The sequence below is a fragment of the Mesitornis unicolor genome, unplaced genomic scaffold (assembly GCF_000695765.1).
Source record: "Mesitornis unicolor isolate BGI_N332 unplaced genomic scaffold, ASM69576v1 scaffold50294, whole genome shotgun sequence".
Taxonomy (NCBI): Eukaryota; Metazoa; Chordata; class Aves; order Mesitornithiformes; family Mesitornithidae; genus Mesitornis; species Mesitornis unicolor.
Genome location: NW_010183107.1, coordinates 29,817 through 46,692, shown reverse-complemented (window position 1 = coordinate 46,692; position 16,876 = coordinate 29,817). Strand labels below are relative to the sequence as shown.

The window sequence follows — 16,876 nt, the reverse complement described above, 5'->3', positions numbered from 1 at the left end:
TAGGGAAAAAAACTCATTTAGCTAGTAATTTTAGTTATGGAGGTATTATTTGATTATTAACTTCGACATGCCATAATTGAGAACCACATTATTACCTGCAGATCTCATAAAACTTCATTAACCCATTCCCATTACTTTGGATTTTGCATTACCATATGATTGGGTTTCCCTGGACATATCTAGATTTGTCATCCCAACATTTCTATTTTCAGTCTAAGATTCAGGTTTTCCCACACTAACTCGAATTTGCCAGCTTTGCAGGCAGAGCAGGCACACACTGTCCTTTTCCTCTGCTCCTATACTGTGACCTCTCCCTCCTTTGCTCCACATCTTTTTGCTGCATCAGTAAAAGGAACAGACCTATTTCAACTCTGTCATCTCTACTCTTCTACTGCTTTCAAAACTTACAAACAGCTGCCAAAAGAACGGACACTGTTTAATGTGAAGGACAGATGATGTTTGGTCTGGGTACCCTGAAAACACAGAATCCACAATTTCTCACCATCCTGTGCAGTCAGTAATCAAGGATTTCCCTCCGGAGATGGGGAGACTTAGAGTCTACAAAAAACATCACTAACAAATAATGCTTCAAGAGACGAACCTTAAAAAGTAATTCCAACAACACTGCTATAGAAGACAGCTATGAGCTTTCTCAAGCATAGTTTTATATTTTCAGTCTCTCTGTGACTTTTATAGCTTTACTGACCTCATGATAAGCAAAGAGTTTTGGACAGAGAGACGAAAAGCAAATAAAAACATCACCTATGCAAATAAATACAACAATAGAACGACGATCCTTTACAAACTTTTTTCCCCACCTTTGTAGACTAAATGGCACCTGCAGAATAAAAGGTTTCCTTTCACGGGGCAACATATATTACAAATACCTGACTATTTCAGGTTTCCAGTATGTTTTCAAACCACAGTCCAAATATATTTATTTCACAATAGATGCACATACATGCTCGTGTTCCTTCCAGATCTTCAGTTTACTTTTATGTTATCTACAAAATTCCCCTCCAGATTGATTTGCATCACGCAGACTGTCAGCTATGTATCACTGTTTGCTTTTTTGAAGACTATCCCTAGAGGTCATCATCATCTTTCTATAGAGCTTAAGACTATCTGATTGGCAAGTTTAAGATTTAACTAAATGTGAAGCCCATATATTTTCCATTCTCCCTGAATCTGAAAACCTAGCCCTCTCCAGAGTTGGAGGCTCTGGCTCTTCTACTCTCTCTGAGTGGAAGCACACATTTGTCACTGACGCCTGAAGACGTGAATTCTACCAGAGCACGAAAATATGAGGAACACAGAACCTGCTTTCAACTGCAGAACTCTGGCAGTCTGTAGTGCTGACAGAACCAGAGGGACTGTGCCAAGTCAGCCATGGCAGTCAGGATTTCCCCCCTGTTTTTCTAACATCACCTTCAGCGTTTGCTACTACACACACTACCAAAAAAGAAAGAAACCAAAAATGCTGAAATGCCTCTGTGTATGCATTTGTTCTAAAGGGATGCTGAAACCCAGGCTACTGTCCTTCGTAAGGACTGAGGTCTGTTTGAAGCCTAGGTCCTAGCAAGCACACTGCAGGAACGCTGGCTGCTGAACTCTGCTGAGCTGACTTCTTTGCCTCGACACATAGCTTGGGTTCTCTATCAGCAATAAATTCACTCAGTTTGAACTAAGTTTGAATTCTGGTGTGTGTCAGAGTTATCTCATAATCGAATACAAATAACCCTTGAGCCTCCAGCAGTGGTCTGATGATCCACCAGGTTTGTGCCACAGGCTTAAGGACTTTGCTCTCAGATGTTACTCTTGTGTCAAACCACAGCTTTCCGTCCCTTTAGACGTGCTGAATGATTCTGCATGGGGACTGATTCCACTTACACAAAACAAACAGGCAACACAACACTTTCCACCTCTCTATCAAGACTCCAAAAAGCAGATCAGTTCCCAGATCTCACAGCAAGCACACAACACAGGATTATTTTGATATAACTTGAGAGCAGCGCAGAGGCAGGAACTCCCTGAGCAGCTGCTATCACACTGCACTGTCACTGCCTTGACTGAGGAGCTCCTGCCTTCTTTCTCCTCCATGGCAAGTTGGGAGCAATATTTGGCTGCAAAGAATCAAATGAACACAGAATTTGTTCCAACTAAAGAATCTGTTATTACCTATTAATTTTTCCACACACTGAAAGAAGAAAAAAAAATAAATCTCTCCCTTTCTCTCTTTTGGAAGAACATTTTTTTCTTTCTTCCATTCTGACAGTTGCTAGACCACAATGTCAGCCTAGGCCTTCTCCAGCTCACAGTGATGCTCATCCTAGGTACTGCATGTATATTTAGCTAAATTGAGTAAAACACTAGATCAGATTTTTAAAACAATTTGCTGTCCTGTGAAATATGCTAGATGTTGTAACATAACAGAGAAGGGAGGTTTAAGCAATTTTGGTTCTAACAAAAATCTACCTGAAGCCTTTGCTTTAGCTCTCAAGATAGTACCACAGCGACGTAACTCCAAGACCTTATTGGCTTTCCTTCGGTCAGGTCACAGCTACTGTAGTTACTGCTAATTATGTCAAAACACACACATACTGCTGTAATACTGGAGGGCCTCTAAAGCAAAACTCCCTTACTGCTTGCAGTGGTAACCAGCTTTTCAAGGACCAGTAGGATCACTCCAACATTCCCAGTGGGAGACAGCAACTGTTACAAGTTTCTGACAACGTACATCTCCCAGCCTCACTTTAGACCAGCAGCGAGTCATTTTTCATACTGAGAACCCAGAGGTCTCTCTGCTTCTTTACCTTAATTGAAATTGCTTCTGTAGTAAATACTCTAAATAATTTCATTTGTTGTTTTCTATGATAGAAAGACAATATCTTCCAGAGTGAGCAAGATTAATGTCATCTGGGTCTGACCAGACAATCATAGGGGAGACTATCACACAAGAAACAAATGCCCTGCTTTGTACACAGATGTTCACGTTCAATTTATCTCCTCAGGAGCAGCCACTCTTCAGCCTTCTATTATTGAGTTCAAAGCCAATTCAGTAATATTTGCCGTTAAAAATATTTAAATTTATGTTTCCTGTGAGAGCTTGCTTTAGAGGATGCACATTTTAAGCCTGAAACTACGGATTGGTGTCTGTGGCTGCAGGTTCAAATCTACCCTAAATGAGCCCTAAATGAGGCTTTGGGAAACGGCACAGGCAGGCGCAATTTTTAAATCCATAACTTCTTTTGCCCGCTAAAATTAGTAACCCTGGCACACTTTAAATGCAGGCATTTCTCAAAGAAATATACTGAAGAGCATTGCATTTAAACAGTTGTTTAACTGTTTCAATCACTTATTTCACAAAAGTTAAGTTTCTGTATGAAATGCAACTACTTAAAGCTTTGTTGAGAGTGAATCTCAAAACACAAAGAAACACTGGTTCTTTGTAACACTGCATGGAAGAAATACACATTCACAACAACAAAGTGTAGGTACAGAGAGATACCTACTATACAGACAGCTAAAAGACTCAAAGAAATTTGCTTAGGACTGCACAATGTCCAGGCATCTTAATGCTTGATAATTTTATTCCTTCCAGCACATTAGGAAATCCTATCTGCGAGCTCCAGCCCCAACAACGTCGTCTATGGAGATTTCTTACAGAAGCAGAAACACAGTCGTCATCATAGACTTGTTTCTTGGACTTCACATCCAGACTTTCATAAAAGCCTTGTTTAAGTCACAGAAATAAGATTCAAATTAAAGTTTCTAGCTTCAGATCTGCACCTTTTGGGTTTTATTATTGTTGAGCAACTAAACTTCACAGCTTTTTGGTTTTTTTAGTGAACTCTTATTTCTTTACTACTCGAGTCAGGTCCTATTGACGATTGCTACAAAGCATGATTCAGCACAGGCAGATGTGTTAGGAATAAATAGGGAAAGTATGGATTTATTGGGATATTAACAGAAGTTCACAAGACATAAATATCCTTGCAGTTTTAATCAGACTATCAAAAACTAAAAAGTGAGTAATTATCTCAGCAACCAGAAACCTGCAGAAGAAAGTCAATTTGATGGTTGTCTTTACATGTGTTACTGAAACTGAAGTTGAGACAAAAAGAATCCATAAAATGGACTCAATCCAGAAGCCTTATCAAACATGAACATACTAACCTCTACTGAACTTCTCAGAAAAATAGCACACATTTTAAGAAACCATACTGCATTTGTTTAGGGAATATATTACTTAATGGTCCTCTTCAGGATTAATCCTTTTGATTCTTTGGTTATGCTCTAACTGATTGTCCTAAATAGAACTAATTTTTCTGTTTAGTGATTTTGCTTTTCAGCTCAGTCTCTTTAAGTGACTGAACTTGCTGAAAACTGGCAGCATGTTTTTCCCAAACAGCGCAGCTAGAAGATATGCTCAAGGTCAGTTGTCTCATCATGGGTGCTGTGTCTGCGCCTACAGGGGGGGAAGCGGACCCAGAACTGGCCAACGAGGTATTCCATCCCACATACGTCATACTCGGTATAAGAACCGAGAGATCATGAGGGTCTCAACCCTTTTTCCCTTTTTCACCCTTCTTCCATCTTGGAGCTCTTCCATCTCGGACCCTTCTGTCCATCTCGATCCTGCAGAGGCCGAGGCCTGAGCAGAACCCTGCTAGTTCATCTGCCGCTGATCCTGATTTGTGTGTTCTGCATCCTGCTCCCACCTGCTGCTGAGTTTGGTCTGGGACTTTTCCAGTGCCCAGCTCTGCAGAGCCTCTGGTGACGTATTCGTCATTGGGGGGAGGGTGGGGGGAAGGATTTTATATTGGTTTTGTATATATTTGTACATATTTATATATATATATTTCATTATTTTCCTATTTACAATATTATCTGTAGTATTAGTATTATTGTTTCATTAAATCTGTTAGTTTATTTTCCAACCAATAAAGTCTCTCTCCCTTATTCTCTTTTTCTCTTCCCTTCTGGGGAGGGCAGAGGGGTTAATAGAGAGCATCTGTCCAGGATTTAGGGCCGGCCCAGCCCTCAACGACAACAGTGATATTTAAATGAATGTATTTTACCACTTAGCACTAATGTAAACACCTTGCTATTGGCATACTTTAACAGGTGTATTTGAACATGAGCCTTAAAAAGACAAAACTCTAAACCCCTCAGTAAGATTTCTCAATATAGAAATTTCTCTTTTGAAAGAGAAATGCTACATATAACGGCTTATCTACTAACCAGTGTGTTTCACAGTGTGTTTCTCTAGAGCCTTTGGAGCAAGAACTTTTCTCACCCAGATGACTGCATGTTGCAGATGAACCTGCAGGAATCAGGAACACATCTGAAATTTCAGCCAGTGGAATTCCAATTGTATTCAGTCAGTGAACCTCTTGTCCTGGACCTTGACGTTCCCATCTGTTTGCGCGGTTCATGCTTTCGGTTGTTCAGCCCTCCAGCAACAAAAAAACGACCAAACCCCGTGGAAGTTGCTAAGTGACTGTTCTCATAGCTGGACTCCTTACGAACTCCTCTGAATGCCTCCAAGACACATCGGCTGATGAAAGAGCACTGGCAGCGAGGTACATTTGGATGCACTGCAGCTCAAAAGGGAACACGTTCAGGGCTGCATGGTGTAAGCTGAGAAAAGGTAACTTGTAAAGGGCAAATGCCATTCTGAAGAGTTTGCTTTCTTCTCTCTCATGAATATATGTATGTTTTCACAGCTGCCTCCCTTCTTACATTCCGTTTGTGACTTACCTCATGTTCAAAAGGACACAGATGTTACTCAAAACAACAACTGAAACTAAAACATCAAAATTCACACCGAGACCAAGCTCTAGTCTGTCTCTATCACCAAATTTTTGCTCTCATCACATACAGGGTCCCTAAAGCAGAAAAGAGAAAACAGTGATAGCAATCAACAGAAGTCTCTGGAGAATGCCAGTTCCAGCCCAAGTGAAAACGTCTTGCACACACTAGAAACAGATACCACCCAGGAATCGTATAATGAACTAATTTACTGCACACTTCAAATCAACAGCAAAGTGAGCATTTAGGTAAGTACCAGCCTCATGAAAATCCAAGGCACAGGCTAAGAAAACAGCAGAGCCAGCTTGTTGCTATAGTTGACTCTCTGCAATTTTCCTAAGTGCTACAGTAAAGGCACTAAAACAAAAATGTTCCAACCTGGCAATGGAGTTTTACTGCTACATCTCTCCAAGTCAGAATTGGTACCATGGTAACAAGGACCTGTCAAATGTCAAAATAACAGGTCAGATAAACCACCTGATATTTTGGCTAGACAGAGCAGCAGCAGCAGCAGCTCAGCCATGCAAACTCCTTTATAAACATAGGTGTTCAAGTGCACAATGGCACAGAGAAAGCCAAAAAGGAAGTAAGTTTCCATTCCAGCAAAATAATACCTATCTACACAGGTCTGTTGTGAGGCCCTAAAACTCACATTAAGGATGAACAGGAATTGTCAATCTAAGGACAATGAAAGTCTGACACAAGTGTGCTCGTGCTTCTTCCAAGAGTAGAAGGCAGACCAAATCCATCAGCAGCAGGCAGACATCTCACAGGAAGGGAACAGGAACAGTTCAAACCAGTCAAGTCCAGAAGGGAGGAGAGTCTCTCACTCTGAGCTGACTCCTGACAAGTCTGCCGCATGCTAAGCCAACCTGACAGAGGCTGAACATACAGGACATAATTTTCCAAACTGCAGGTCTTTACAGAGTTTTGTTCTGAGTAAACTCATGGGCAAGACAAATGAGCAAAGTCAACTGTGCCTTTCTTGTGATTCCCTTTTCTGCAGTCAATGTAAATGTGGCTGTCACAGGCTACAGACATAATGAATGCTACTTGACACTGAGCAATGCTACTGACTGGGCTTTCCTTTGGTCAAGGGGAGGTGTCGACTTCATTAGCAGAAACTAGTGAAACTAACCCCATAATCCAAGTGGATTAAGACTGAATTACTCATTTATCTGCAGTATCTATAATATAAATTTTTAAGAAAGAGAGCCTTAGTTGCAACAAAGGTGTATCTTGCTGATACGTGTTTCAGAACAGAATTATTTTATCTGTACGGTAACAAAGTGTGAGTGTCCTAGCTGAAACCATGGCTCCACTTGTGCTGGCTACATACCTGCGGGGGAAAAGGTAGTTTCTGTCCAGCATAGTATTGAATCTAATTAAACCAGACAAATAAGAGTGAGATGGGAGGGCGTATTATTATCCTTGCTTCAAAGATATAAAACTACAAAACAGAGAGCAAAGCAGCCAAAGGCACACAGTGAGAATCTGTGCTAAAGAGCTGGTAAAGGAACCTAGAGATCACCCGAAATGGGCCAGCCTTCTGCATCAAAGCTGTTTCAGAAGGTAACAGCTAAAAGAAAATGATGCTTTTATTTTAATGAAGAGTGTCAAGTGGACAGTTTTAGGACACTAAGTACCACTGGATCAGACAGCTGCATGGAAATGAACAAAGCCTTTAGGAATACACAGATAAAAGGTTCTTAACCAGCTTCCAACTACATCAAGGACCACATTATACAGTCAGTTTCCTATGTTTATTATCTTTAAAAAGGCAGTTTGATTTTCCATTTTCCTTTCCTCTGCTCCCTCCCTCTCCACTGTCATTCTAACTGAAAACCTATTCGAAATGCCACTGCCCTAATAGTTCAGAATTTCCCCCTTACTTCAATAATTTATTCAATTTACATCTATATTTTTTGGCCAACGCTGTCTTGCAGCTTCATAGCTCTTGTTCCAAGTTGTTTATTTGCTAGTATTTACATTTTCGTAACTCTGCTCAGCTTTCATTTCATGAACCACCAAAACCAAGCTCTTCTGCTCTGCTCTCATAAAGCTGCCTACTCACTCTTATCAGCCACTTTCCTAAGTACAGGTACAGCTTTAGTATTTCTTCTGCAGTCATATGAGATCATTTTGATCTGACTGCTTTGCTGAAAATCTTTGGTGTAAGGCCTGAGACTGACAATTCATATGCTGTTTCTTTCCAAATGCAGGCATGTCGATCATTCAGCCCCTTCAAGCTGGAGGGATGCCATCAGCCTTGGCTGTAGTAATTTCCATTCTATACTTGTAATCCTTTTAGCCACCTCATTTTGTCTTGCCTGCACAGATAACATGCGCATTATTATTGGAAACTTAGGCAAAGTGTCCATCACGCCGTATGGTCCCCTATAATCTGAACATTGTCCTTACTTTCTACCTTTTCCTCATTCCTATTGCAGCCTCATTCAGTCTCTCCTTTTCTCTCATTTCTGTGAGTCTGACTTGATAATACGCCGTAATACACTTTGCCCAACCTATGCTACTGCTTTGAAACAAGGCAGTAACACATGTTCAATGATAAACCCTAATCAGGACATACCTTAGGTCTCTGTATCTTGTCCAGCGATGTTTTAACACCACCATTTGTCCGTACTCTCACTGCAAATACCTTTGTTAACCCCAGAGTCCAATTTATTCACAGCTTTGGTATCAGATCTTCTAAGTGCAGCCCTATTTTACAGTTATATTACAATGACTAAAGCTAAGGAAATAAACAAACAATGTAAAATCCTCAAATACTATAAAGCTTTAGTTTATGCTTCATATAAAATTAAGATTATTAAGTAATACTGCTCTTGAAAAAGAAAATCAAAAGCACACCAGGCAGAGCTTAAGAGACTGAAACAAAGCAATACCAAAGAAGGGTTGCTATCTCTGCTATCAAACATCTAACACTTAGCTGCCTATCCAAGCTATCACAGCATTTGTTTGCTGTAGCTTCTCAGTGATAGTTAAAGTATCTTTTCTGCACAGTTCTGCCCTCAGGCGCCTTCCTCCCTCTCTCTTTTTACAGAGCTACTGAACACTGTCCTTTTCTGACAAAGCTCCCTGTATGATCTCATCCTGTTGTCCCCTTGTCTGGCCTCAGCTTGGCCTCCTGACAAAAGCAAAAGTAGCTACAAGAACAATGAAGTTCAGTAGCTCGATAAAGCTGGTTTTGTTTTTTTTAAATCAGAACAGAAAATTATGCCCTCTTTAAAAAAAAAAATACAACAAAAAAAACCACTCAGTCAGTGAATTCTTCTACCTGAATAGCAGACCTTTAAAAAAGCTGCTAAATCACTTAAAATCTTCTATAGGAAGTACCAAAACAGCAGGTAACAGGCCCAAAAAAGGTCCAAGCAAACACTATTCAGAAAGAAAGTCGTCTTCAGGCTTAAGGAAGAAAAATGGGAATCTGCAAACACTCATGTGCTCAGGTACTAGAGAGCAACTGAGGTTGCTGCAAATCGAAAGCAAATGAGCAGGCAGGTAACCTGCTGGGCCATTCCCTATAGGTGTCACAACATGGCAAAGGACTTTGCCGAGGAAGGTCTGGGGAGCAGCTGTCACCAGAAGAGATATGTATATGTTTAAAGGCTTTGTCATCTGTCTTCAGGGTGGGAAACGCTGTATTTGACCTCCTGCTGAGGCAGCAGCCCATATGCAGCAGCATGGGCTAGAAGAATAAAAGGAGGCACAGCTATTATTTCAGGTACAAACATCAGAAAGCAGAGACAAAAGGCACAGTCATTAAATCATCATTACTGTTTAAAAGCACACATGACAACTTCTTAATACTGTTCATGCCACACCGGGTCTACCCTTAAGGCATTCTCCAAAACAATTTGTATTAGCTAATTGTTAACTATCTCAATGGCCAAGTAAAACAAGACAGACAAAAAAGCACATCATGAAAGCTGTCTCGGCAACACCAGTCCTGGATGGGAAGTGCTCGCTAAGAAGCTAACAGCCCTTGGACTGTTCCCTCGCCTTTCTGGGCCGAAGCTGTGTCACTTGAGAAGGCGGCTGGCTCACCTGGCTCCAGCCTCTCCTCCCGCCTCGCCCCCCCGCTCCCCCCGTGCTTGCCTGTGCTCTGATCTGTCACCTGCACCTCCTGCAATCACTCCTCAACCTCTGCAGCTTAGCAGGGAGCTACTGCCAAAATGGTTTAAACCAACTGAGTTGAAACAGCTCGGCACCGATTGCATGAACCAGGGGTGTGGAATTCCCAGCTTGGCTGCTCTGCCCTCCAGCCTTAGGCTCCAGCCCTCTTCCGTCAGGGCTAATGGAGACCCTTGGGCACGGCCACAGGGACCCTCGCTCTCCTGGGGCCCTGCAGATAGCCAGCTCAGGGAGGCAGTCAAACAGAAAGAGCCGTATCAGCAAAAGCTCTTCTGCCAGTACACGCTCAGGCTGGGAACTGCTGGAGAACAGGAGCAGGAGCACCAATTGCACTGGTTCAGCTGCCTCTGCAAACCAGCAGACCTGAGGGGACACCAGGCTCGGGTGGGCCACCTGCTCCGCACAGCAGAGCTGCCAAGCCTGCCAGCCACCACTGTCAGGCCATCCCAGCCTGCAAGACACCAACAAGCCTTGTTCTCAGCTATAAAGAGGAACTAATAGTGGATTGCCCTGGAAAGGACTTGGTGCAAATATTTTTCCCCAGCACTCACCTATTCAAATGTGTTTTAATTAGAAAAAAAAATATCTTTTTCTCTATACATTTCAGAATATCAGACAGTAAACAGTACGTATTGAAAATGTTTCCAGGGTGATCCCTTTGGCAGCAGTAAATTAATACCTGGAGGAATGAATTCAAACCATTGTAAATTCCCCTTAAGCTTGGAGGAAGGGAAAAACAAATGCTTATTCATAAAAAATAATGCTATTTGATGTCTGCATCAGGGGACTTCTGTAGGAAAGTGACTGGGAGAAGTGTTGAAGGTGTCTTTCAATAGATGTAACAGAAAAAAGAATGAGTTACTCAAAACAACATGCAAGCATCCTTGGAACAACTTGAGCAAATCATGAAAGGCAGCCTTCAATGATGCACACTGTTTACAAAAATAGCAACGGACGTCCTCAATGTTTTTACAAAAACTGAAGGAGGGAGCAGAGCCCATGTTGCTTTAGAAATCAGAAAATGTTAATGCACTCAGACGTTGAAGTTAACCCTTTAAAAAAAGTCTGGATAAAATGAGTAAAAAATTATATCTTCGCATTCAAATGATGAATCAGGAAAAGTTCAGTGAACACGCCTTGATGCGAAAGCCAGTTTCATGTGAGGAACTGCTTAGAGCACTTAGGACAAAAGGTAGCCATGAGTTAAGAAGTTTGGGGCTGATAAAAACTGAAAAGGAACAGAAAAAGAAATGGTAACAAACCAACCAGTTGACTACCAATTACGGTTTTGGAGAAGGTAACTTTTTCTGATGTTCTAAAACAGGGACTGCATACCAGTTTAGCACTAGGCAGAAAAGTTATCCATGCTCAGTCTGGAACGGAGCAGTTGTCTGCCAGTTTTCCAAGCCAGTGCACATTAACTTGACACTCATCAGCTAAGAGAAGAACCACCAGAATTAAGTGCTCCAGTTAAATCAAATATGCGAGAAGCAGAAAGATTTTCCACTTGTACTATACAGAGATGCAATGGCAGTACACCATGATCAAATATTGCTACTTGATCAGAGCCCTATAACAGATTATTGCCACAAAATACTGTAAAAATGACTACTTAATACCGTGCCAATAGGATTGCCACCTACTCTTGGCTCAGAACTTTAAAGCTAATGTAGTCAAGGAATAAAAGATTGGCAAGAGACATATCAGTGAGTGCAGAATGAATGTGAAAGATCTAAAGGTTGACACATGACAGAAAATCAACGATTTACCAAGAAGGAGGGGCCTGAGTGTGTTCATTTCCACCATGAAACTACTGAACATCAGTGCTTCTGGAAGTGAAATTTTATATATAAGATCAAACAGGGCAATGAACCAGCACTAGTAGGGGAAAACACAAATTTCCAAAATCACGTATCCTCAAAACAGTACGGCACTGAAATGCTAAAAGCAGCAGCACTATTGCCACCAAATACATGTTTGGTTTTGGTTTTATATTTCCTAAAGAATGCAAGACAGTACAAGGTAGCATTCATTAAGAATATGACCATCCAAGAATCAGTAATACACCCAAAAAAGGCTTTTCCTACCAGCTGATTTTGGAGTGAATTTGTCTCTGTTGGCTGCACATACTGCCAGTAGCCTGTATCCAAGATCCAAGTCAAATCCCTGCTGAGCTGCCACTCGACTGACCACCTGCAAAGGAAAAGAGAGAAAGCTCCATTAGGGGTTACTTGAGCTCTTTGCAAAGTTACATGAACCTGATCACCAGCAGCAAAGTCAGGCAACTGCATCTGCTGTGATAGGCACAGTGCAAGCACGGTGCGAGGCATTGCTCTTCAGTAGTTTCCAGTGCAAGCGCAGCAAAGTGAACCTCAGGGTCTCTTGGTGATCTGGTTATTTGACCCCTTGTCACAAGAAAGGCCTGGGAGATCCATGACAGTTTGAGAGACAAAGCTTTTCCAGAAGAAGTAATGCAAGAAAAGCAGATGCAAGGAGTGTACAGAATCCATTTTACTGTACTTGAAACTTCAGGATGAGAAGTCCCGAAGTCTCTATCTCTGTCACAAGCAGTTCCTGGCTGGTTCTCAAGAGCAGCGTCTGTGTCCTTTAGGTTAAAATGCCCCCACTCCCGCTCTCCTACACTGTGATCACGGTCACAGCTGCTGCATTTCAACAATACAGTATTGGGAAACACATTTACTACAATTTTAAAATAAATAGGCTTGTGGAAGAAGTATTTGCCAAACACATTAAACAGGTAAAGATGATTTGATTTTTTTTTTCCCTTTACTTCTGGAAACGGGAGCTGATCTAGGAGTAGCAAAACAAGGAAAATCAAAGACTGGAGTTAAGGATTAAATGCAGTCAACTGTTTCTCCAGGCCAGCAACTCAGCTATCAGCCAAGAATGTATCCTCATGAAAATCTATACAGTATAAACACAATACTGTGGTCATTCTGGCAAGCCATGCTGAAGTTATAGACAGCAGAGCATTTATATTGCCTTCTAGTGGCACAGGATGACTTCAGAATCAGAAGCATAAGTAAAACAGATTATTCTTAACATCACCATTACTGCTTTGCATTGAAACAATGGTCAAGGAACTCCACAAGGAACAGAACATTTCCTGGTGTGAAGCAAAAGAAAGTCCCTATCCTAAATAGCTTACAAAACAAGAAAATATCCTTTTCCCATCTCTATTTCCATCTGAAAGCTTCTTTCTAAATTAATGACACTGCAATTATCTGTATCCAGGACTGGTTCCCCCTCAAAAGCAACTGTATAAAACAGAGTGAAGAACCAACATATGTGATAATCTACAAGCGGTAAATAAATTCTATTCTTCCCTACTTACTTTAAACTATTACATGAATTTTATCATTCTGAACTTTTTCCAATATCCACTTTGCCTAATTAACAATCAAGAACCAAATTTCCTTCTTAAGAAAGAATTAGCATGGATAAAGTTCCCAGGTAGATTTTCGTTGTTTCTGTTGTTGCTATTAATTCAGAAATTACAGTTTCACATAACTTATTGGGTGAGAGTGTCCCCTCCCTAAAGTTATTTTAACCCTCCCAATCTCAAAATTGAGCAGCAGAGAGCTTCAGTGAAATGAAATGAGAATTTGGGATAATCAGTATAATAAAATACAACTTTAGAACACACTTACTGTTTTATTTCCTGTTTCTCTTTGCAATTACAATTGTAAGTTTTAGACAGGAAAGAAAAAAGAATTTGTGAGAAAGAATGCAATTATTTTTGATAAATCACAAAACATTTCCAACTTGGTAGGTCAACTTTTAATCTTTTACATTTGAAGGCTGATAGTTGTTAATATCCTGGCTAAGACTCTAGGTCTAAATTTGCAAAGATACGATAAAATAAAAGAAAAAAACCCACAAGCAAAAGAACAACAGCAGAACAGCATATCTCATATTTCATGCTAAATTAGCAATAGGAATGAAGAATGGTGGGCTGCTCTGAGAGCTGGAGGGCACTTAGACACTGTTCCCCTTCCCTCCTTTCAGTATCACGAGAGTTCAGCCACCAACAGGTGGGCATAAGAGAAGGGACTGGTAGGAAGCAGACAGGAAGCTCCTCTGAAACAATCATCTTGTTAAAGGCTCCTGAGGGCAACATCTCATTCATGTGCAAACATTATTTAAAGTCCTTTAGGCACCATCTACTGTACCATCACAGAGGAACACATTTCAGAGTGCTACTCAGGTCTGTAAAATAAAGGAGAAAGGGCCTTCCCATTTTCTGTTTAGAAAAAAGCACATTATCATCGAACTATTTATTTTGAGACTGGGCAGGAATGAAGGCAGATCCATCTGCTCATTAGTGAGCACACAGTAACTTCAGAAATGCACTGTCTGTCTATGTGCTTGGCTAATTTTAAAACACGAAGCTACAAATACTGAAACCCTGCTGGCCAGAGGCGGAGTCACTGCTCTCAACTGGCATCTTGCTAATTGCAGAGAAACTTCTACAAGGTAACTCAGGAAATGCAGAGAATCGTAAAACTGTGAGCCCATGAAAGCCAATCTACAATTGCAATGTCCTACTGAATAGACTCTAGGTCAGTTCAAAAACTAAACCCAGGCTGAGGCCTAACCTGTTACACTCTTGTTTGACGGCAGTTTCCTCTTCTTAATTTCCTCTGCCAGAGAAAGCACTGCTCTGTACCTCATCATGGCCAGAAGCAGAGCTTCCAGATGCCACGATGCACAGCCCCAGTGCTGACTGCATCCAGATGGCCATGGCATTGTCCTGCTAAAGCCTACCTTGAAGCAGCTGAAGCTCTACCTTAGCAAGCACTGCGAGCAGAAGAGTAAGCACGAGAAGGTAGAGTCTGAACTTGCAAGTCTAGAGAGGTCAGCCAGTCAAACTGTTACTTACTGCTCAAGTTTTTCATGAGAAATGTGAGGGTAAACAAACTGCAAATTCATTTTTTTCTATACATAAATATTTACATAATTCTAAATTTGAAAGAAAGTGCTTTCACTGACAAACTGCATAAAACCCCCGTCTTCCTCTCAAAAGAACAACAAAATCCTCAGCTACTTAATAGAAAACTGTCTAATAAAACTTCCATTTTGCCAAGAGCTATTTTCCACCTAAATTTTTCTTCTATGCACTCTGCTAAACACAAGAAGAGGCTCTGTAATACAAACTGCTCTAACCAAGCTCAAGAGCATTTTCTCCCAGGCCCTTCTCCCCCAGCCCTTGGTTTTTGTACACCACTCCTCAGTGATCCCCTTGGGTCAGTAAGAATAGGGTGGTTCAGTTTTTATTTCCAGTTTCTTCATTGGCTCACAAATTTTTGCATTAACTATATTTAAAGTTTAAAGTTTTTCTTTCAATTGTGACTTACTTTTATTTCAAAATGAAAGTTCAACAGAACAGATCATATATCCTCTAAAGACCCTGTTTCCAGTTGCCTACAAGGGAATTCAGACATTGCTCACTCGGTACTTGGAAGGCTTTCCTCCAGTCAACCTGCATGCTAGGGACCTCCTGGCCTTTTAAATAAACATGGAGATTTCTCAGAAGCAAGATGACAAATGCGTCATAGGAATAGGATCCAGAAAACACAAAGAATTGACTACAAGACATTTGTTAAGTTTAATATATTCAAGACAGCAGCCCCTGTTGAAATTTACCTTCGAGTGCCCCAAAGGAACCAGCCCTGGCAAACCTTCTAGTTGCGAATTATTATTTTCAGCAATTCATTCAAGACAGAGACCTTGGAGGCACATCAGGTCTCTGGTTTTAAGATGGTAAAAACGTGAATCTCAGAAATTACAGGTACCAAGACAGACAACAAAACAAATTATAAAACAATTATTAGGTAATACAGAACATGAATCCATCAGCACAGTACATCTTCTTTTTTGATGAGTTAACTGGCCTTATAAGTGTAAGCAGCGGATGTAACATATCTTAACTCTAATATGCCTTCTGAGGTTGCCCTATCCATTCAGTATTATGGCTAAGTAATATCATACCAATTGCAAACATACTCAGGCTTTCTCTAACTGCTAATTCAAGTTGAGCACATGGCAAAATTTCAGACAACATGCAGGTGGCACCATGTGTTCAACCATGACCTCATTATGCAGCGCTGTAAGCATGTATCTTACTTGACTTAAGCATATGTGCCGTAAAAGTAGTGCATTAAAAAAGAAATGAGTAGCCAGTGATACCGCAATCATACATTGAAATCATCCCTTATGACGGTTAAGAGAGGTGCTTGGCCAGCACAAGATTCAACACCTAACATTTCTCTATGTTATTTCACAATAACAGTTGAGATAGACCTTCTGGAAGCCAGACTATTTCCTACATGTGCTTGTAACATCTACCTTTTCTTTTAACTTAGATTTGGTGCTGACAACTATTTTAGCTGTGTTTTTAAAGGGACATAAGCCTTATTTGCAAACAAACATTACTGTAATCTTAACTGCCAATAAGAAAATCTGACCACCCAAAACCTTTGAAATCTTTAACATGAATAATATTGCATTCAGAACTAAGACACTGCATTCACTGCCTGTGACACAGCCCTGCAGAGTTCTTGATACCCGAACTCTCAGGGTCATTGACAGTGAGGAGAAAATGATGAGAGCGAGGTTTCAATAATGTTAAAAGCAGAGAAATTTGGCTACCAACTTCTTTTCTCTTTGCCAAATTCAACTGCAATAATTTTTTTTGCTGCTGTTCTCTTTTTTTTGACTCCTTTCTCCTTTTGCAAGGCTGAGGAGCTACACCACAGCAAGCTCTGCTCCCTGCCCTTCTTGTCATCACCCCACGGAGTACTGGAACAACGCACCTCTTAACCTAACAGGCCTGTTAATCAAGAGAGCTATGACTGCTTATTACAAAACTCCCTTCCCATTACGC

General features: G+C 40.9%; 1 long non-coding RNA gene across 1 annotated transcript in view; it reads right to left on the bottom strand.

The window, feature by feature from the left end:
* Positions 1-12,109: 12,109 nt before the first annotated feature.
* LOC104540241 overlaps positions 12,110-16,876 on the bottom strand; it is a 28,508-nt gene continuing 23,741 nt past the window's right edge. Inside the window, exon 3 of the long non-coding RNA XR_728128.1 lies at positions 12,110-12,162. This is a non-coding gene — a long non-coding RNA (uncharacterized LOC104540241). The remainder of the gene's footprint in view (positions 12,163-16,876) is intronic.